Source organism: Sinohyriopsis cumingii, chromosome 9 (genome assembly GCF_028554795.1).
Source record: "Sinohyriopsis cumingii isolate HCF-2022 chromosome 9, ASM2855479v2, whole genome shotgun sequence".
NCBI lineage: Eukaryota > Metazoa > Mollusca > Bivalvia > Unionida > Unionidae > Sinohyriopsis > Sinohyriopsis cumingii.
The window spans coordinates 73,299,921-73,318,194 of record NC_142969.1 but is presented as its reverse complement, the minus strand read 5'-3'; the positions used below and the strand labels follow the sequence as shown (position 1 = coordinate 73,318,194).

Genomic DNA, 18,274 nt, shown 5'->3' with positions numbered 1-18,274 from the left:
ATCCAGTGATACTGGTAATGGTATCGAAATGTTCATCGTGATAATAGACATGAATGTATTTTCCGTCCTTAAAATCTTGGCCTCGAAACAACAGAGTTCCACGCATTTCTTGAGGGTGCACTTTCAAGGTGTAGCGTGGAGCTAGGGCATCTTGCAATTTTTTGCATCTCAGGAATACCACAGGGTGTGTCTTTGGACAGTCCGGCTTGTTGTAACAGGAGTTCTGCTGCATTTCGTTGTTTGGCTCGATCGGATTGTTGAATAGTTTTCCAGGTTCTTTTCCATTCTACCGTGTCGTTCTTGTTGGCATAGGTTCGTCCCACCACGATGGCACGGGCTAAACACATCTGGTCTTGAGGGTTGTGAATTCGGACGAGACTTGTTTTGGTGTTGCGAAGGTTGTCCACCAATAACATCTTTTTGCGTCCTGTCCCTTGAGGAAGAGAGACGTGGGCCATTTTCAGTGTGGCTTTACCATCGGTGATGTCAAACTGGTCATTAGATTGGTGTACGTGTTGAATCTTGTCCATGATTTTGGAAGGGGTTAGTTCTGCGGGTCTGCTAAACTCGATCCAAACAGGGGATTTCAAACCGTCGTGATCTATGGATAGTGTCAAGCGATCGTCTTCTTTGGGTTGACATTGTCGCTTGAGTGCGGTGAGCAAGGAATCCCACATCTCGGTGATAAACCCTTCTGCTTTCTCCAAGGGTACGTCGGCCTTGAAATCTTTAAACTTCACCGTGTAGGTGTAAGCCGTGGTTCTAAATTTTCTAGAGGAGCGCTTTTCCGTCTCTCGAATGGAATAGTACTTTTCAGGGTTGACTAAGGGTGGTGAACTTGGTTTAGAGGGTTCGGATTCTGGTTCACTCATGTCCTCTTCAAAATCACTGGCATGAATTTGTGTCAAGATTTCAGCCCTGGTACGAGGCGATAGATCACATTTCTGCCTCTTACTTTCTTCTTCTTCTTTCTTCTCGAATGAATAGGATCGTTTCATCTTGAGTGCAAAACGTCAAATGACTCAAGTTCAAACACCATAGACTAATTTATAGTCATGGCAAACCAGCGTATATAAAAAGGGTGTGTCTTGTCCTTTCACTATTCATTTCACTCTCAAACTGAGGAGAACGATTAAAGAGACTAGCCAAATCGAACGTTTCGTCAGAGCTTTGCGAGGGGTCATTAGAAAATTCTCTTCAGACCAGCCGACAGACTACTCTCCTTCCTTTCGAGATAAGAGTCAGGATACTTGCTATATCTGTCAGAAGAAAGGGCATTGGTCTTCAGAGTGTCCAGACCGTCCAAAAAAAAAAAAAAACAGGGCTAAAAAAGACAAAAGTCAAGATACCTGTTATTATTGTAAAGAAAAAGGACATTGGTCTCCAGATTGCCCAAAAAAGAAACAAGAGGAGTCAGAAGAAAAGAAGGATTCTTCAGAAGAAGAGAGGGATTCTTCGGAAGAAGAGAGGGATTCCTCGAAAGAAGAGAGGGATTCTTCAGAGGAAGAAAGAAGACAATTCTATTAAAAAGAAGCAAAGAAACAGGAGAAGAAAAGAAGAAGGGAAGAAAATGAGGAAAAAGCGGTGAAGAAATTCAAAAAACAGAGAGACTAAACAAGGAGAAAGAAGAAGTCAATGAATTTTTAATTAAAGTGTTGTGCTGTGAATTGGATTGTAAAAAATGGATAAAAGAATACATGAATGATATAAGGTAAGTGTCTTTAAGTTTTGATTTTAAAATAAGAAGCTACACTCACGCACTCATACACATACACGTACTATAAGGGTAAAATGGGTGGGGTTTATTTTTGAGTTATTGGCAAATTGAAATTGTATTTCTTTTCGAGAAATGTGGGTGGCCCTGAAAAGGGCCTTTTTATTTTGGTGTAGGGGTGAGTTTAACCAATCAGCTTTAACTGCCTTAAGCCTTTGCCACGGCCAAGGCCTACTTCTGATGATTGGGTTGAAATCACTAAGGGTGGTACGATAGGCTTAGTCACAGGGTTGGCGTGTTTAGCTCGGGAAGGTCGTATTCTCTTCGGTCGTGATAAAGAAGTCTGATACATTTGTTTCAGACTTCTTAACTCCGCTAAAATGTCCAACAGTACCGTAGCCGTTTGATTTTCACCCTCTTGTTTCTTTGCTGCTACTTCTTCTTGCTGTTGTTGCTGTTGTTTTTTTCTTACCTCTTCTTGTTGCTGTTGCTGTTGCTGTAGGAGAAAAGCTTGTTCCGCTTCCTTTTGTCGTTGCATAAATTTCTCCAATTCTTCTTTCTGTCTCTGTCTAAAATTCTCCACTTGCGGTAATGAAGAAGGTAACGAAGGTTCCGGAACAAATTCTTGCGAGGTAAGAAAATCCACAAAATCCCAATGTACCTCTTCTGAAAGTAAGTCCGGGTTCCCTTGGGCAGTCTCCCCTGCTGGTGCACCCCACTGGATCGTTTTCTGAGTTTCCGTCATGTTGAATCACTGTCGCATAGATTGACTGCACACAAGCGCTAACGAATCTATATAGACCACGTGACGTCACAGACTGCTCTCTTCGGATTAGATGCGAGCTTACTGAATTTTGTAACGCGTGTTCGGATTGGTGAATGAATTCAATCCGTTTCAATCCTTCCTGTACCTATAAATAAGCGCAGTTCACTGCATTGATTCACCTATTCTCGTCGCTTCAAGATGTGGACCACAGCTGAGTCATCCACCCTTGTGTCTTCCATGATGTTTAGGACGGACATGCTCATGTATGTCAGGTCCAAGTGGACTGTTGTTGATAGGACAGATACTAGTCAATGGATGAGGAGAGTTTACATAGAAAGACAAGGATGTCTCAAGAGGGTACTTGTGTATGGACCGGCAGTTAGAAGGAGTTTAAGAAGAAGAAGAAGAAGATGTGACAGATACCATCTATGTTAATATTAATATTAACATAAACCCAAAGGCCCTTTTCAGGGCCAGCCATATTTCTCGAAAAGAGATAGCCTTTCCATTGCCTACCCCTTTTTTAAATTTAAATTTAAATTTAAATTTAAAAAAAAAAAAAATCCCATATTCAATTCCCCTTGTCCCTAGACAAACCCAAACTCTATTCCCATGTTAATTTCCCCTTGTCGCTAGACAGACCCACACTATAGTTCCATGTTAAATTCCCTTTGTCGCTAGAGTGACCCACGATTTTTCTCCATGTTAATTTCCCTTGACGCTAATCTGACCCACGATTTTTCTCCATGTTAATTTTCCCTTGACGCTAGAGTTGCCCAAGGGGTCTTGTAATGCTAATTCCCCTTGACGCTAGGGTGCCCCCATTTACTACTCATGATTGTTTGATGTGTGAAATCAGCATATTTATCTATGAGAACAATATTCAGTTTCCAATTCACTCACAATTTTGTTATTATGCTGTTATTTATATTTCCCATTTAATGTTGATATTAAATGTTGATATTCAAAAAGGAACTTACAGTTTGACATCTTGGTTTAGAAGACAAGTAGTTATTTTAGGAATGTTGATTGTTTCAAACGGATCTCCATTTTATGTGCGTGTGTACGATTTGGAGTTTTAACGTAGCTTTTAAAATAAAATAGCGTTGAAAAAGGCAAGTTTTAATCTCTTAGCATACTTCCTCTCTTTTAATCTGAAAACATATATTGATACGGCTTTTTCAATAACATCATTCCTTGCCATGAAGTTTGAGATTAAAACACATAAGATTAATTATTTCTACACCATATATATATATACATATATATATATATATATATATATATATATATATATATATATATATATATATATATATATATATATATATATATATATATATATATATATATATATATATATATATATATGCACATTACAAATTAAAAGTGCTTCACATTGTCTACTCCAACATCCAACATTCTGGTTTAACTAACATTACTATTTATTTTCCAATCCTTGAATTATTGTAAAAGAACAATGTATACTCTGAGTTTTATTTTATCAACAGTAACATATGCAAAAAAATAATTAAAACCTCCAGTAACAACGTAATATCATTATGTGAAAAAATCAGTTCCAAGTCGATCTCAGTTAGTTAAATACAAAAATAATACAGGGTGATTAAGAAATAAGGCAGTAAGTAAAGGTTGGAGCTTTTCCTTTTTTAAACATTATTCTAAACAAAATAGATGTTTGTTCATCATTAAACTAATTACATGATTTTATGCCTTGGTGTAAATAATTTACCTTAATATTGTTCAATCAGTATAGTATTTAATTAGCGTGTGTGAGAAAGAATAATTTTCCAAAACTAATCAACCGCATTTTGAAAGACAAGAAAGCAGGAACATATTTATGTTCTTTACTGTCAGAATGTTTTTGAGGAAATTCAGAAGATATCTATGTGATCGATTGTTGGGTACCCTGACGAAACCCACTCTGTTGTTTTCTTGTAGAATACAGAAGTATCCATAAAATACGACAGTATGTAATTTAAGGATGTGTTAACAATTTTCTTAAGCTTTTAAATATAATTATTGACAGGAGCTCTCTGGATTAATTTGACTTCAGGCACCCTTGTAAATATATCTTCTAATTCCCTATGTCAAACATCTGTCATAATTACTGTATCAAGAATTACGTTAAAAGATGTTATTAATGTGGAGCCATTAGGTTCATGTCTACTTTTTTATGCTGTTTTAAAATTTCCAACATTGGCAAAAACCTTACACTTATTACGTTTCGTTAGAGATGAGGCAATTTCAGGGTCAGTAATGTAGGCATTGAAGATTTCATAGTCATAATTTTATGTTAAAATCTAGCTCGTAATTTCCATCTGCCACTGGATCCGTGTGTAACCTCTTGCAAATAGTATGCACTTATTCCGTTTTCATGCTCGAATTCTCAGGTTTCATTCAGACTTCTTTATCACCGTCTAAAATATCTTTTCTTTTGCGAGAATGAACGTTGTAATTCCTAGTAATATTGTACTTGATATAGTTATATTTATTCATATTTTTCTTATATAATCTATTTCTTTATCGTTGTGCATCTATTTTCAGTAATAGTAAATGTTCAACAATTGATTAGCCTTAACATATTGCTTTCTTAAAAAAATGACATTCATTCCAAAGTCTATTAGAGCAAGGATGAGTAACGCTTTTGCGTCTAGTTTCAAATGTCGTGCTATCCGATCCTCTGAAAACGGATGAAAACTAATCGACAATAAAATTTAGATCAGTTGTTTTAACAAAGTAATAACGCGCTGTTTTGATTTAATATATGATAAATTATAGTAGTTGGACCGGAACAATACCGTTCTGCAAAAATCCTGAGTTGTGTGAGTTAAATGTGATTTCAACACAACTGTTAGAAATAATAATAGGGATCAATAAAGAGTGATTGTCCCCAATCAACAACATCGGAATCTTTGATAAAGATTAGGGCTTCCACTCCCGAAATAGCACATTCAATCAAAGACATACTAAGAAAAGTGCATTTATTCACATAACTTTCTTTAGTTCATATTCCATTCAATATTATGCGATTTTTTCCACATCAACTGGAGGATTGAAGAAATATAATAAAACGACATTGTTTATTTATTTGATTTACATTCCAATTCCACCGGATTGTCTACGAGAACATTTTCTTCTTTTCACTAATAAAACAATAACCTGTCGAATGAATCACTTATAAATCATACGTTTTGTTTCCATCACCATATAATGTCATAATTTTAGACAAGATTGTAAAATTTGAAATAATCCAATAGCCATTTCGATCTAAAGATTCAAAAAAGTATGTTTGATGTTTTTGAAAATTTCAAAATATATTAATATTCCAATTGTCCTTGATACAAGACGTCTTTAATGCGTTATGTATTCTGGTGCTTTTCAAATGGGGAACATGTTTTGCATTGTTGCACTTTAATACTAGAATCTACCCAGGTTCCATCAAATAAACAATACTTTACATAAAAACCGGGGCGTAACATTGTGAGTGCATTGTACACAAGCACGATCATAACATGACTGGAAGAGTATACTTAATGGAAAACGGGGTACACCCCACATTTGACATCAAATTTACCACTCTTCAATTCCAATAACTATTACCTTTCTTTTATGTTAATATCAAAATTAAGACCCTTATGCATAATGTGGGATATGTTTTGGATCTACGTTTTCCATTTTGTTTGGTTCTAGACGTCACTGTATTCTATAATATAAATTTTATATCTTCTATGTGACGAGCAGTATCGATGTTCAAAGCGAGTAAATGCACATCGCTTGACACTTGCATGCAGACATAATTATCATAGTTTGCTCTCACATCCACAAGGTCTGCGATAGACCTGGCCCCATGATGACAAACGATTATTAAACTCAGACTCATGTATGATTGGTCATTAATTTTGATGCTAGCTAGATCAGACGTTAGAGTATTGAATCAGTCTGACTATGTGCATGTGAATTGTTTGTAATCTTAGGTGCCATGTGGTAGATAGAGTGCATCCGCCGTGCATTGATGCATCCAACGTGGATTGATATCGTGAACGCATTGTATGTCAAATCATTTTGATTCTTGCTAAATAAACATTCTTTTGCAGACACAATAACAATGGAAAAAAGCATACTTACGAAAAAGTAAAGGAATATGCAGACGAAAAGAGCAGGGCTAAAGATGATAACGAGGATGCAAAACATCCAATTCCACCAATGCCATTCCTCTTTTGGTTGGGGCTGAACCACAACGTAGGCTGGTTGTTGTTGCTGTTTCAAAGATCAAAGATGAAATAAGAGGCTTACGTGATATAGAATACGTTTCAAAACCAACTGCTTTTGTCGTATTTTATATGGTAACAACTTCTCTAAACCTGCAGAGACATTAACATTATGCGGCACAAGGGCAATTTAACAGGACAATGACAATTGGGACAGAATGGAAATCTGGCATTGATATGACACGTGGCGGCATACAGAGCATTAATCTTACGCCTTCATGTTGAAACAAGCATGGAGCACAAGTGAAAAAAGCAATGTTAAAACTTCGCTTACTCTAAAAAGAACCACATTTGCTATCCAACCTGCTGTTTGTAGTGAACAGTGCCCAGTGATATGTTATTCAACTCAAATTTATCTAGTATCCAACACCCCCAAACTTATTAATCAATGAAAAGAGTAGGAATATACGCAATCCGTACTTACAAACACACAACGTTAATAAATTATGCTTACAAAGACTCAACTATAATGCTACGTAAGCATAATGTTAAAGACAGCAATTGAAATCACACACGCACATACACTATCACAATGAAGTATGGGGATGAATGCTTGCACACAAATATTGCGCAAATAAATTACCCGTACACTGCTACACAAGAAGGATAAGGATTTTAAGTTTTAGGTTTTGTGGAAGACATGGACAAACACAAAAATATACACTTCATTCATTGCAGCAATTCCGGGGCCAAGTTTCACATGCAGCACTTCGTTGTTTCCATCAGTCTTCACTCCAGGTAATAATGGCGGCAATAAGCCTAACGTTAGGCTTATCTGACTCCATCTTCCATACCTCTTCCTCAGCGATCAGGGGTGGTTCTGACCGGGCTGTTGTGGATGCTTGTGGTTTGTTCCCTCTGCTGCTGTACTCGGATCCAGTTTTGGTTTAAACTTTGGAGTTCCCTCTCCCTCCTCTCTTGCTTTTGCGTGCATTTTTCATCCGCCCATATTCTTCTTGTCTTCGTTGTTTCCGCATATATTGCGTCTCTCATCAGGGTATTTTTAAATAGGTAATCGTACTCTTCATGTGACGAATGCTGATGCATCATTTACTCTAGTTCGCAAGGTCCAGTAGGTTTTGCACTCATTCAAAGAGCAATATAGCCATGCATAACTTAAATGTGGCAGTGTTGGCTGGTCATTTTCTTCGTGGAAGTGTCATCAATGAAGAGCACGGTTGATGAACACAAGACATGTGGACGTGATTTAAAAAATCCCAAGGTTTAGTACGCAGAAGAGATATCAAAAATAGTATACAAGTCAGGTGAAATCACGCGGACCGAAAATAACACATCCTCTTTATTGTTAACACAAGTCTATTATCACTTGCACTTAGAGACTTATTCTATTATTATACTAAAGTGTAAGCGTGTTTTCACCTACACAGATGTATTATTAAACTGGGAGCATTGGTTTAACCTTTAGTTCAAAAACAAACATGCAACACATAAGTTGGCAATAGTTGATTGATGTATCTCTTTTCTTAGAGATATGGAATCATAAAGGGTTATTGGTTGTTACTCTGGATTTTTCAAGTTAGCTTTATCCACGTCGTGACATGATTGGACTTTCTCATCTTCTCGTAAGAGACAGTCATCCGAAAATTAGACACATCTACCTCCATTTTAATATCATCTTCCTCTTCCTCCAGTTGTTATCGCTGCTTTTCCTTTTCAGTCTTCTTCGTCTCCTAATTGACTTTATCTATTCTTTTTTTTTTCAAAAGATATTCACTCAGGTCTGCTGCCATCTCCAGGTAAATACTTGATTTATTGTCCACACACCTTTGAAAAGGGATGTTCTTTGCTTTTTGCATGTGCACCAGACCTTTCACTTAATTTCAGATTCGTAGTCATAGCATTTTGGAAGTCAGTGATGGATTGCACAGATGTTTGTACGCAGCGCTTTATATTCTACACTTAGTTACGTGAAGGCAGACATCACTTATATTAACTAGCCAGACATGAAAAACACCCTAGAACAAACACCAAAGATCGACAGAGACAATGTAAAAGAGTATGTCAAACTTTTTAATTTTGTAAGAAACACCAATAAACAAGCCAACACCATTTTATTTAAAACAATCTGCACTTTTTAACTAAACCCCGCTGACTGAAACCAACGAAGACCGAGACTTAACACTAGTCTCTTCGTCTTCATATACAACAGTCAGGCAAATTTTAGCCATGAACATATTTACAAGGCGGACAACGTTAATGAATAAGGCTAGGTTTGAAGTGATCTAGTACGGTGTCAATTTACCATGGAAGTACCCAGTGTTTCTACCCTAAAAAATGATAGATTACCATAATATTCACAAAAGTGCATTTCTATTCTTTTTGTCGTTTCTTGAGAAATAACTTCCAAGATAAGTCAATACAGGTTCTAATATAAATCCAGGACCTCGTTGACGAAGACAATACACACAATATTTTCCACACATTATGTAAATCCGATCCTTGTAATTTAAGATAGGGAATGGTTACCCATGTTTTTATACCACTCTTTCAAATTCTTGTCTTCTGAGATTCCTTTAGACATTAATCGAACTTTTCTTCTTGACTCATAATGAAAGACTTGTAGTGTAACTTGACTAGTATAATCAATCTGACAACCGCAACAATATTTTCGGGTCAGAAGTGTGATTCTTTAAGCGAGCAAAACACAAGACTTCTCACTATGGTTATAGGGTCATCATGAGTGTATGTTTCACTTGTTCCCATGTGATGTGTGACTGATGTTCTGGATATAACATATCATCCTCTCCTTTCTCCATAGGTTCTTGTTCCACGTTGTAATAGTCTAGTATCCGATCGTTGATTTCCAGAGTATTATCAATTTCTGCATTGAAAATGACGTTCACAGCGTTCACCAGAGCTAGTGCAAACAGATGCTCCACGTGGAGTTATCCTGATTTTATGCAATGAAAATAATCCTCGTCCCTGTCCTGCTCTGGGGTAAAACAAAATCCCCTCGAAGCATATCCAGCAAAATTGTCGTACGATATGCCATGGCTAAAGTTAGTTCATGCCTGACATGTGGCTAAAACAGAGTATTGAAGTGTTTTCTGCGCAAAAAGAGATTAAAATGGACTCGTACGCAGCATTTGGCTCTCTCTCTCTCTCTCTCTCTCTCTCTCTCGAGGAACTTCTATCTCCGACCCATTGAAACAATGAGATTTGAAAGGATTTTGATCAATGGCTCCGCTTAGGGTTACATTTCGCACGATGTCAATAAGTAAACTTTTAGCCGGTTGACCTTCAAAAATATAATATAAAATGTTGGATCAGAGTTCAAAGGCAATGATCTCGGTTTTTACTTCCACTCGTTGTTGAGGATACTAGGTCTTTGCTTTGGTCAGAGACTAACTGAAATAGTTTCCCACTTGACGTAAGCGGTACACATCTCACTGGTGGAGTCTGATTTCCTCGACGATATTTTTGTACTTGTTAGCATTCGCCAGGAAACGGAACTGCTTCGACTAAATCTCCGATGCATGTCCACACCATTAAACAAATATTTGTCTTGCAACCACATGTTCACGTTTAAACGATACATCGTTTCTTAACTACAGTCTTGTTTGATTTTCTTTTGGCGATCGAAACACATCAAAAAACCCAAAGGTTCCACTCACTCTTGGCGCGTGGAACATACGCACTCTATTGGATTGTGCAGAGGCTGACAGACCGGAGAGAAGAGCTGTCCTGATTGCAAGAGAATTTTCTCGATACAAGATAGTGATAGCAGCCCTGAGTGAAACTCGCCTGGCCGACGAGTGCCATTTGACAGAAGCTGGAGCTGGCTAAACCTTTTTCTGGAGTGGAGGTGGCTCCGATGAACGTCGTGAGTTTGGAGTTGGATTCTCTGTCAAGTCTAGTTTGATGAATAAGTTCCCAACTTATCAAAGGGAATTAATGACCGGCTTATAATACCGAAGCTACACTTACATGGAAAAAAGCAGGCCACACTCATTAGTGCTTGTGCACTAACCATGACCAACTCAGAGAAAGCCAAAGACAAGTTCTACCAGGATCTGGAAGCTCTGATTGCTTCAGTACCAAAGTCAGACAAGCTGATCATTCTTGGTGATTTTAACGCCAGAGTCGTCGTGGAACACATCAAGTGGGAGGGAGTTATTGGTAGACTTGGCATTGGCAACTACAACAGCAATGAACATCTGCTCTTTATGATGTGCGCAACATATAATCTCCTGATCATAAACACACTCTTCCATCTGCCTAACCGTAATATAACAGCCTGGATGCACCCACGGTGTAACCATTGACATCGGATCGACTACATCTTAGGACTGACAAGCAGGATGTCTGTGTGACCAAGGCTATGTGTTGTGCTGACTGCTAGACAGACCACAAGCGACTGATTTGCAAGATGAATCTTAGATTTCAACCTGCCAGATGTCCACAGGGAATTAAATTCCCGAATCGACTCAACGTCTCCAGGCTGAAAGTCTGCAACACTGAGCAAGATCTGTCTGAAGTTCTGACAAGCCAGCTATAAACCACAGACTTTGATACCAACGACGCAGAGAAATGCCGGGCGGCCTTCAAACATCTGGTGTACTCTACTGCATCTGAAACCCTTGGCGTCACTGTGCAAAAGTACCAAGACTGGTTCGACGAGAACTGTGAAGAAATACAGTCTCTGCAAGAGGAGAAGCATCGTACCCATCGTGCATACAACATCGACCTCAAGTCCGCTGCAAAGAGAGATGCCTTCAGAAGAGTTCGCCAAGCTGTGCAAAAGAAACTGCGCGAGATGCAGGACACATAGTTGAGCCGAAGGGCTGATGACATTCAGTCCTTTGTCGACAGACACGACATGAAGAATTTCTATAGTTCTCTTCGTAATGTTTATGGCCAAGTAACATCAAGTACAGCCCCACTCTTGAGCTCCGGTGGCAGCACTCTCATAACAGAGAAGGAGAAAACAATGGATCGCTGGGCGAAACACTTTGACCCTTGCATGCTTGTAAGTATAGGTTTTGCATATGCTTGTCCTTTCCATTAATTACTAGATGCAGGGTGCTGGATAGTAGACAATTGGGTGTTGGATAGACCACTGGATATGATGTGTTGAACAGTATTTAACTTGCTCATGTATAGTAGCTGTAGTTTTAATACTACTCTTTCGGTTATCCCTCATGACTTATTTCGACACAGAAGCGTCAACTTAATGCCACCTTAAGCCCCTTAGTTCCATTTCCAATGTCAAATTCCTATTATTCCCAACCCCAGTACCATTACCTTACTGAATTCTTTTTATTCACTAGAGTGCCATACCATGCCCCATATCGCTACAAATTACTACTGGCAGGATACTTTTTTGGCGATCTAATCTTATGTGGATAGAGTGTCGAAGATTGCAAAATCTGAAAACGTTCATTTGTGAACATCCTACTGAAATTATCAGAAAATATCGAATATTTATGAAGTATAGGATCTATAAAGCGTACAAAAGACAGGTACATGAACCTGAGCCATCATATTAATTACAACAAATGGGCACATTGTTATAATATACTCAACCTATTAAAGTGAAATTGAAACTTATAATGTCAGATATCTGGGTGAAGATCATGGACCATGCCAATTGCATGTTCCAAGACCATGAACCATGCCGATTGTTTTGAAAAAATCGATTTTAAAAAATATAACTATGTCATATGTCTTTCTTTCCTTTCTTCGTTTCCACTTGCTATCTTCATTTTGCTGCAATAAATTATTGCTACGTCGGACGCAAATAATTGTGAGACAAGAAATATTGTGTGTTGATCCCAATCATTGAAAATTCGAACGATATTTACATTCCATTTCATTCTGATTGTTTCAATAATTGAAAATGGGGTATATTTGCGATACGGACAATGGACCTTCTTCTAACAGAAGATAATGGATCATATGCATTGATGAAATGTAGTTATCATCTGTAATTTTAGTAATGTTATAAAGAGATACACACCTGCACGACAACCGTAGTATTAGATTGTACTGTCATTTGCGCCTGCATCTTGTATGCTGCAGGAAAAGCTATATCTGAAATGATACGACATAATCACATCAACACGAGTGCATTTTAATATACTCGAAACATTCACTTCTATGTTTGTAACATCAAATTTTTGTTTCTCTTCGTCTGATTTAGTTGATGAGAAAATATAGTTTTTTAATACAAAGATTGGTATTTAAATAAAGACTGGATTTGGTAAAGTAACAGTGTTGTTTATTCAAAGAATATTTTGAATGATTTCCATATTTTCCCCGAACTAGATTGAGTTGCAGAGGAAGTCTATAACTAGAGTTTCTTTTCCATTCTTGAGCATTTGTATCGATTTAATTATATTGTTAACTCGAAATGTGGTCAGTAGTTAATACAGTTAATGTGCAAATACGTTACAATTAATTAAACATTTCGATGACATCAATTCAATTTAGTATTACGAAGAAACAAGAAACACACAAATTCTGAAAATTGTAAAGACTGTTGGTGATTGCCGGTTCGGACATTTTTACACAGCAAAGCAACCTTGTATTGTACATTCAAGGTCTTAATATATCACGGCTTTAATATATCAATGCAAGTTTTCTGAGTTTATTTCAGGAAAGTTTCGTCAGCTTTGTTATACTTTAAGTATTACTGTGATGAAGACAATTCATCGCATTCTTTACATAGTCAACCCCGGACGCCAGCAACATAAAATGTATTTTATATGGATATCCCCAAGCGTTACAACTAAGATTCAATATGTGTCATTATCTTGAGTTACTAGAGTAGATAATCAAGCCAGACATTCTTAAACTAGTTGTATCGGCTTTTGACTTTTAAAAGATTGCGTGGAAATTTGTTCGGTTCATGGCACCCATAAGACCGTCCCAAGTCTCGGCATTAAAACTGCTCTTTACAGTAAAGATTTGCCAGCCATTGTCAGACACTATCATACACGTTTGCAATGAGTCAATGCTACCATTGTAAACAATGCTACTACGTTAGAAAAAGGGATCGGCGCGTTCACTAAATAAAAAAGGAAGGTCGGATTCGTTAAATTTCAAAATTAATCTGCTTCAATAAATTTGTTTAAAATAGTATGATGTATAAAGTATTATGGTGTATAAAGTAATATGGTGTATAAAGTATTATGGTGTATAAAGTATTATAGTGTGCTGTATAAAGTATTATGGTGTATAAAGTATTATGGTGTATAAAATGTATTTCGACCACAATTAACGAAATGCATTGGTGTGTTTTAACGTCATTTTAAGTTTACACGTATTATTTTAGCATCGTATGCTCTATCATAATTTGACTAAATTTTCAGTGCTGCATTACACTGCACCGATGAAACAGAACACCTGTTAAGCTGTGATATAGAGTGGATACGTCTTTCCTGTTTTACTTGAAATAAAAATATTTTTGTACGAAACACAGTTTTGAAATGTTTTGGTGTTTGACTATTTTGTTTCAAAGTTCTGTGCCCGGAGGATTAGTTCGTGAGTTTGTCCATTCGAGCGAAACCTTGCAAAGTAATCGCGGGATTTATTGTTCTCTAAATTGAAAGGCACTAGGCCTGCGCACAGACGATACGATTTTGAAGTCAATAACAAAGAAGACCAATAATGTAGTGATCTATTTTTGTGACGTCATAAAATAAAAATGACGTTTTCTCCATTCTGATATAGGTGATATCTAAAGCTTTTATATTGCAACACATAACGCATTAATTAATGACCATTGTTTCTCAAAAAAATCAAAGTGTTATGCACCAGAAAATCCGCTATTTTAACATGCTCTGTGAGTTAAACTATGTGAGGTTGCACTGTTCATTAAACTACATATATATTTTTAAAATGTGTGTATAGGCAAGGAAAATAAGTAAATTGGTATAATAATTGATGGCATTGGGTGAATAATTTTTTCTTTGTGGAAATCTAGGTGGACCGTCTGTCTTTTACTCATTAGAATACTGAAATGGGGGCAAACTAAAATATCCACTTACCTGTTAAAAAGAATGATAATTAAATGTTGCAGTAGAGTTGAAGATATTAGATGAATGTAAGTCCAATGCCCTTCTATGATGTTTTTGAATCGATTCTTTCTTTCAGAGATAAATTTTTGTTCCTATCACCTTCAAGATTTATCCTTCCTTGTCAAGTATTCAACCTGTCCGTTAATTCCAAGAAACACTGCTCAATGTAAAACATCAAATGAGAAATACACACAGTTAATACCGAAAAGATTCTAAACAGCCCCCCCCCCCCGAAAAATAGAAATAAAAGACACGAAAATCTACAAAGCAAAAAAGAAAAGGAAACAGACATGAGTTGATAACATCGTGAACCCTTTGCTTTAGTAAAATGTTTCCACCAGACAAGTACTTTGAATTTCATTAACCAATATTTCTTTTTCGTTCTAATAGCCATGCGTGTCCGGTGAACTAGACATTTCCATTTTTTATGTGAAATATGTAACATGTAAAGTTCTCTCAATCACTTGTAAGGCACACATCCGCAATGTAGATTCATAGTATAGATTGGTTAAAAGAATAATAAAAAGTAGGAAAAGAGCAAAGAAAACAAAACCAAAGTTTGGAAAATTTGCGCAGGGTAAATAGTTGCAATTACAATTAACTCTACCCATAAAAATGTTTATTTCCTTTCTTTACGTAGTTCAATATAATTCTCGTGACAGTTGAAATTGTAAAGTCGTGAAAATACATACAGCTTTTAGGAAAGAATATTTTCAATTACTTTCAACTGTAACCTTGGATTACAGTTGCTAAAAGTCTTCACGCAATCGTTTGTCTCGCCAAGACATATATATTGTTATGTATATTTAATTTATATTGTGTGATTGACCTTTGTCCGTGACATAGGATACTGTTTTTGTTTGTACCTGAGCTTACACTTGTTTGTAATGTATTAAGAAGTTGTTTACTGATATTTGAGGTTTTAGTTCAAGACTTAGTCCGATATTCAAACTTAGAATTTTCTGGAGGAAAACTTGTGACCTGCATCCTGGACTTTATATTGTGTCTGAGATTTTAATACCAGGCTGTGAGAAACAAAATTACGTATTGAGTATTGTCTCTCGACTCCCATAATTTACATTTTAGCAGATAAATGAAAGCAGACTATGATAGATTGCACCCTAGAATACATGTTTTATGCCACGATACAAGCGTTTGATTCTTTTTTCCCATGTATAATAATTATCACTTAGCTTGAAAGACTTTATATTCCTAAAAGCAGTGCAATTGAAGAAAGCCTTAATTAGAAATAAAACTGAGACACTGAGATATACTCTACATTTCTGTCGTCTTCATTTCTCGCCAATTTCAGTGATGCTAAATATGACTGTCTGTGGACTCTTGTACAATCTATTATAAAATCTTAATTCCGTTTTCTCCACGGTTAACCAAAACAGATGGGTTGTTGTTCTCTGTGTTACATCAGACCGAAATTCCATATGGATTACGTTATCTTAGTAAATGTTAAATGACTCGATCTAGCAATGAGACACGGACGCAGTTGTAATGCATCTGCATTGCGATTAAACAAAATAATTTTTTGTTTTAAATTTTGTCCGTAGACGAGGCGAACCAGGAATCAGCACATATGATGTACTGCCTCATTATTGATTCAAAAAATACATTCTTAGCATTGCAATGTTCGGGGTTCATATATTGTTCATAGAATACAAGTGATCTTGTGAATAAAAAGAAATATGCATCTGGAAATATACCAATTTATTTCCTTTGTGGTAATTTCACATACGCATTTGTGTTAAAGCGCACGTTTCTCTGCATGACAAAACAGTATCCGTTATCATACCAGTATATTCTTCGTCTTGCTGATTAAACACGGTGATACTATGCACAGAGGTCGTTATCAGTCTTCGAAGGTCAAGTCAATATTTGGGAGAATATTTACGGCAAACAATATAAGAATAAACAATTGTTAGATAAGACGTATATTGTTATAAAACATTATTAATTTTAAACACGTTTACACACGTTTAAGAATCTAGCTCAGTTGTAAACCTTTATAACTAAGATTTAATAAGTTACACGGCTGTCAATTGCATATCTTTGTACAAAACGGTAGGCATCAAGAATGTTATCAAACATTTTAAAAGTGTTTTATTTATATTTACAAAACTATTCAAAGTCATGGTTTGTTTCGTGTCTTGTCTTTAAAATACCGGGTGATAAGGATTACTTACAGCATCAGAAAGGATAACTTGTATAAAGTGATACTCTGCTGTACGCTGTGGGTGGGTGAGTAATGTTCATTTGCTCAGAATATCTGTGCTACGTAACTCATCTGCAAATTCGCTTCCTGTTCCTTGATCTAATTTTATTTAAATTCTACAATCAGTAAAATTATATACATACTGGATGTATAACGTCACAGAATTTAATTAGGTTCATTGTAACTGAACAATAGAACCTTATATTGCCAGATCGTGATTTTGGTTAGTTTTAGTACGTGTCAAGTTGCATTGGGGCTAACTAAACTAACACGCTTTTTGTGGAATAATTAAATAAGACATGCCATTTGAGAAGACCTAGATTATGTCAATGTAACCGAAACCTGTAACAGAATGATCCAAGTACTTGCGTCAATACATTTCCTTGAAACAATGTTGATTTTACTGGAGATAGTATGACAAAATGGGGATCGGTGTTACTCAATAGAGACTGAAGGTTCTGATATAAGTTTGCCCAGCCAGTCAAATTTGGTGTTACATTGGTTTGAACCAAGCAGGATAAATGTAACCTATGCGTTTATGTCCTTCTGATGCTTGTAATTAATAGTGACGTTGAATCAAACGCATCATGTGGTGGAAGCAGCAGTAATAACAATCATGGCATCAGCACAGATACACAGAGGCTGTCTTCTGTAGTATTAAAGCGACCGTCAGGTTTCTGTGACTGTGGCATTGTATAATCAAAGTGAGGAACAGGAATCATAATCAATAGGTAACAGATCTGATGGTGTTAATAATAATTAACAAGTAAAGAAACCAGATAATGAAGATCTAGAGTTCATAGTTGTGAAGCTGAGTAAAAGTACAGATGCTAATTTGCAACTTCTTTTAGACACAAGAAAAAAAGTAAGTCAATAAATAGCCAGTTGAAACAATTAAAGTATTCAGTGGAAGAACTGCATCACACCAACAAGAGTAAAAGGAAAACAATTCCGAATTATAGAAAAATATTACTAATTTCAATGTAGTTACGGTTACACTGGACAAAATGGGAAAGAAACGGAAGAGATAATAGATGGACAAGAGTAGTATGGGGGGGGAAGATATACGGATAAAGGGACTACCATATTAAAAAATTGAACAGGCATTATATGGAGAAGGGGAATTTAACATGTTGGGGCGATACAGGGAACAAGGGGAAATATTTAACATGGAAACTGAACATGGTGAAGCGATATACAGACAAGGGAAAATTTAACGTTGGAATTGAACATGGTGGG

At 36.5% G+C, this 18,274-nt stretch overlaps 1 long non-coding RNA gene across 1 annotated transcript in view; it reads right to left on the bottom strand.

The window, feature by feature from the left end:
- LOC149792022 (uncharacterized) overlaps positions 1-14,938 on the bottom strand; it is a 30,828-nt gene extending 15,890 nt beyond the window's left edge. The window contains exons 1-3 of the long non-coding RNA XR_016423251.1: positions 14,782-14,938; positions 12,750-12,823; positions 6,627-6,758 (exon numbers count right to left, since the gene is read on the bottom strand). This is a non-coding gene — a long non-coding RNA (uncharacterized LOC149792022). The remainder of the gene's footprint in view (positions 1-6,626; positions 6,759-12,749; positions 12,824-14,781) is intronic.
- Positions 14,939-18,274: the final 3,336 nt, after the last annotated feature.